A 5,499-nucleotide genomic window follows, 5' to 3' on the forward strand; every position below is an offset into this window, starting at 1 on the left:
GGGGGGGTCAAGGGTAGGGTGAAAAAATGAAATTTTGAAGTTAAAAATATTTTTTAAAAACAAACTTAAATTATTTTTTTCGGGTAGGGGTGGCGAGTAGGGGGTGGGTGGGTGGGTTGGGGGCGGGGGTCGAGTGTAGGGGTGAAAAAATAAATTTTTGAAGTTGAAAATATTTTTTAAAAACAAACTCAATTTTTTTTTGGAAGGGGGGAGGGGTTGGGGCTGGTCGGGGAGAGAGGGTGGGTGATCGAGGATCGGGATGAAAAAATAAAAATTTAAAGTTGAAAATATTTTTTAAAAACAAACTTAAATTATTTTCTTTTTGAAGGGGGTTGGGGGCTGATAGAGGGGTTGATAGGGGAGCAGATGAGGGGAGCGAGGGTAGTGGGTGGGGGATAAAAAAATAAAAAATTGAAGTTAGAAATATCTTTTAAAAATAATTTTTAAATTTTTTTGGGAGGGGATGGGGGTAGGGGTGAGGGTGGGGTAAAAAAAATTAAATTTAAAAACAAGCTTTAATATTATTATTTTTTTGGGTGGTTGGGGGTTGGTTTGAGGGTAGAGACAAAATAAATTGATTTTTTCAACAAAAAAGTAATTGTAATTTGAAGTTGAAAGAGAGTTTTGGAAAATGTTTTCCTTAAGTTTTGAAGGAAAGTCATTTTCCTTAAATTTGAGGAAAATGAGTTGATTTGGAAAACATTTTTCAAAACATTTAACCCAACCAATGGCGGATCCAGGATTTAAAGGTTGTGGGTGCTCACTTCCTTTAACATAAACATGTTAGCAATCACATAGTGCAAGCGTATACTAACTCAAACTCTTTAATAAAAAAAGTAAACATATACTAATTCAAACTCTTTAATAAAAAAAATAAAACAACGATTAATATTATCATCATTAAAAACAACCACTAGTTATAAGTCACAATGACCTACTAGTAATATTATCATTACAAAAAGAGACTTCTAGTCTTAAAGTTATAATTGTGCTCGACGACTTTTCATATGTTGAAAACGATAAATAAAAACGACAAATTTTCGATCTTGTGACATACTTATCCATCTCAATTTACAAAGATAAATTTCTGCAAAAAAATCAATTTTATCATAGAATTAATTCACATAATTCAATTAATTTTTATTGAAATCTATAACTTTCTATCAACAACCCAAACAACAATTAATATATCTATTTGATCTTTCAACACCACAAGCAATAATTAGCAATATATGAGTCAATGAGCACAAAATTTTCAATTGCACAATTTGTTATTTGTATACATCCTAAAATTTAATTTTTGAATCAAGTAAGTTGGTAAGAAAAAATATTAATTCAAAAGTATTCAAAAAATACATTTTTAATCACAAAATACTAAATATGTGAGACTCTAAAGTCTAAATCAATTTATCAAGTAACAAAAAAAGTATGTGGAATATATTTTAAGAATTAAGACTTAAAGAGTACTAGCCATAAGCAATGAAAATCTCAAAACCTAATTTCCCTAACCCTTTTTTTTTTTCATTATCTAACTTTAATCAAACATCAAATCTTATTACCTTACTTTTGTATTTTGATTTTGTTGTTGGGCTGACTGCTTTCTCTTTGAAACAAGAAGAAGAAGAAGAATGATTTCCTCTTTTTGTTAAAAGAAAAAATCCCATAAAAGTGGGCAATGAAAAAGGTTTTAAAACATAGAAAAGGTTAAAAATAAAAAAGAAGGAAAAAGTTAGTCACCCTAAACTAATTAAGAATAGAAAAAGTCAAAACAAGTACAAAATTCGGTGTAAAATAAGCCCTTAATTAAAAAATGGAAAAGTAAAAAAAAAGGTGCAAAATTCGCTGGAAAAAGTTTTTTTAAAAAAAGAATGGGGCTGACGGGATTCGAACCCTCGCCCTCATGCTTCGTGCGCCTTATTTTTCCAAGTGTTAACCAGCGCACCTACGACTGCTTGTGTTCTATGGGTGCTTATTTTTATTTAATAACGTATTTATCATATTTTCTATATATATATACAAATTTTTTTCCGGAGTCAATGGGTGCTCAAGCACCCAAAATTGACTACGTGGGTCCGCCCCTGAACCCAACCAACACCTTCATACCAAACACACCCTAAGTGTATACCTTTTTGAGAGCTTGTATGTCAAACACACCCCAACAATTTTTTTAGATATTTATTCAAGTCTTCAAATGGCAAACTACTGAACAATTCTTTCATATTCAGTAAGTGCAATATCATGCTGGTGTTGTTGAAGTTCGCATTTTTAGTCAGTGATGAAGGTCAAATGGCCCAAGCAAGGACCACTTGTACAATATCTACTACAACAGCCACCTCAACTACTGCCCTCTAATTATTTTCATCACTCATTACGAAATTCAGCCTCTGATGCCTAAATATACGTTCGAGATCTGGATTAAGTAAAATCAAAGGAGATCCTTGACTCGTAGTATTTAGCATAAACTGGGGTAACCCTGCAATGGACAAAAACAATATCCAATATAATTTACAAAATACTAGTCAATTTATGAATTCCTACAAACTATAAGCCTATCTCACCGGAAACGACGTCAAAATTTGATATTGCTCAAATTACACCCTCAAATAAGAATAAAGTGCTTGCTGTCAAAATATAATAATATAACTAGGTGGGGGTTGAGTCTCACAGAGAGTGTGGTGAGAGAATTCTATAATTTGCGAATGAAATCCAAACTAGTGACTATTATTTTAGTTGGGGTCTTAATGGAGAATTATTAACTAAAACATACTATGGTATTTGCTATTACGCATTAAAGACGAACTAGAATTATGGTTCTTAAATATCGAAATTTAAACAACTAATTTATTATCAACTCATTAAGATGTGTTCATTATGCAAAACTGACGAATCTATTAGTCTCCTAAAGCCTCTCGGCCCAATTAAGGGAATTTTACCATAAGTCTTTGACGACACTTGGATGTTGAATAATTTATTCATCGTCATGTGTCTCAGGTTAGTTATCCTATTTCTAATTCAATCTATTAGATGAGGGTTGATAGCCCCATTAATGTTTTTTTTTTGTAATCTTAACTTCTTTTGTCAAGCAAATCAGAATACGTCGAATTATTAATGTTTGCAACCATTAAAATTTTAATCATTACGAAAGAACCTTAATACACAATGATCACCTCTTCATGCAAAAATTTTATTGTAAATAATTAATTATCATTATCTCTACTTTAAGTTTCATAACCCTAGTCATGAGATTTAGTTACTCATACCTAGTTGTAAATAATAATAAAAGTAACTTTAATAACTAAAAAACATTTGAGATTAAAGAAAATAGATTAAATCTTTGGTTAATGCAGCTCTTGCAAGAGTATTTTGTTCATACCATAATGATCTTCTCCGAAATCAATAATTAAACCGAAGAACAATTCTAGAGTAGACTGAAAAAAAATAATGATGAAAACTACATTCAAAATGATAGTGCGTAATCCTAAACACATCATTCTTACGACCTATTTATAGTAGTAGAATCGAAATTCTAAACATGATTGGACTCTCTTTGACTTGGTCAACTCTACTTATGTAGAATAGAGGTGTGCGATGCAAAGCCTATCATGTAGCAAGGGGCCCGCGCTGTTGGGTCTATCTCACCCATTTGGTCTTTTTCTCCATGTCTCGTTAAGTACAGTGCGGAGGCCAACGCATTGTGCGTGCCCCGTGCCGTGGACTCTATTTCTTAAGCCTATTTGGGTGCATTTTAGTCTGGGATGCTTCACTTTGAGTATCAATGCATATTTTGCTTCATTCCTTTCCCTTTTTAGCCTGAAATCAGTTTAATTATACATATTAGCTCATCATAACAATTATACATAAAAACATATATTTAAATGTACGTAAGCTTATACTAATAACTTAGCTAAACTATGGATAAAATATGGTACTTAAATGTGTAAATACACCTAAAATCAGTACTGCATATTCAGTGCTCAGTAATCACACCATTTAAATTTGTGATTACATACATACAATCGAAATACATATATAAGAAAAATACGTAGAATAGAGTTTAGAGCTCAATCAATATTTTTTCTCATTTTTATAACTACTTGTGCCCATGTTAAAGAGAATGATATTAGATATTTGTGTTGTATTAAAATCTCTATTATACGTACCCATAAATTTTTTATCATAATTTTAGTTAATTTTAAAGTCATAATTTTTATGATATTATCCAATATAAAATAATGTTCTTGAAAATACACTTAAATATTGAAGAGTATAAAAGTCGGTCAATATTTTAGAGATATTTTCATCCTTGCACATTTAGCATTTTAATATTCATATTTTTTTAATAATAATATAAATATATAGAATGTATATAGACAAATATACGCTAATATATACAGATATAATTAATACTAAACTAAATTCGTAAGACTAATTATTTTTTATTTACCTAAAATCCTAGTCAAAGCATGTTTTAAAAAAGAAAATATTTGATGGAAAGAAAGAAACGAGTAAAAAATTAGGCGTAGATTTTTCGAATCACATTCTCAATCAAATTGTGTAGCAATTTCATTTTTCTATAAATAGATTATATTAACACCAGTATCATTAAACTTCCAACATTTGAAAAGTCTTTTTGTCAAAAATGTCACAGGGTTCATGCTCCTCTACTCGTACATTACCACATGTTATTTTTCACTTGAACCAACAACAACATACGCATGAAGTGTTTAGATTGACTAATCCTCGAATGTGGGTTAATTATAAGGTCATCCGTTTTTCATCTAAGGTTCTTGATGATGTTTTCGATGAAGAAATAAAAAAAGAGGAATTTGTGAATGACATGTTCAGTTGATTCTTGGTGACATTATTAATGAAATTATTAAAGAAAAGAAGGAGGAGGAGGAAGAGGAGGAGATCGATCAAAAAAAGGAAGATGAAGAAGAAGAGGAGGAGAAGGAGGCGGAAGAAGTAAGAATAGGTTGAGGATTAAAAAAAGGAAGAAAATGAAGATAAAGAGGGAAACAAACTAAAAGGAAAAAAATAAGCTTAAATGGTTTTTTAAAAATTGAATATATCTTAAATAGATGCGTCACAAGGCATTAGTGTCTCCCTAATGTCATTTCTATGTTTTATAACCTTAAATCATTTGATATTAATAATATAATTAATGACTATCTCTATCTTCTTTTTTATATATATATATATATATATATATACCTTTTTTAATCGTCTTATTTTCTTCTCATTTTACATTTCTCTTGATTCTCTTTAAAATATTCTAAAGCAATTGTAGCGGCGTAGATCAAGTCTAAAAATATTAATGAAAAGATTTCAAGGAAAGAGGGAGGAGAAATCTATTAATATAAGAGAGCAAAAGGAAGTGAAAGAAAAATTGTTAGGTCTACAAATTTATTCGTATGACCGATTATAGAAATTATAAGGGGTGACAGAAAACATTCAAAAAAAAATTATTTGATTACATTAAAATATATTTAATATTTT

The sequence above is a fragment of the Solanum stenotomum genome, chromosome 6, assembly GCF_019186545.1.
Source record: "Solanum stenotomum isolate F172 chromosome 6, ASM1918654v1, whole genome shotgun sequence".
In the NCBI taxonomy this organism is placed as follows: Eukaryota; Viridiplantae; Streptophyta; class Magnoliopsida; order Solanales; family Solanaceae; genus Solanum; species Solanum stenotomum.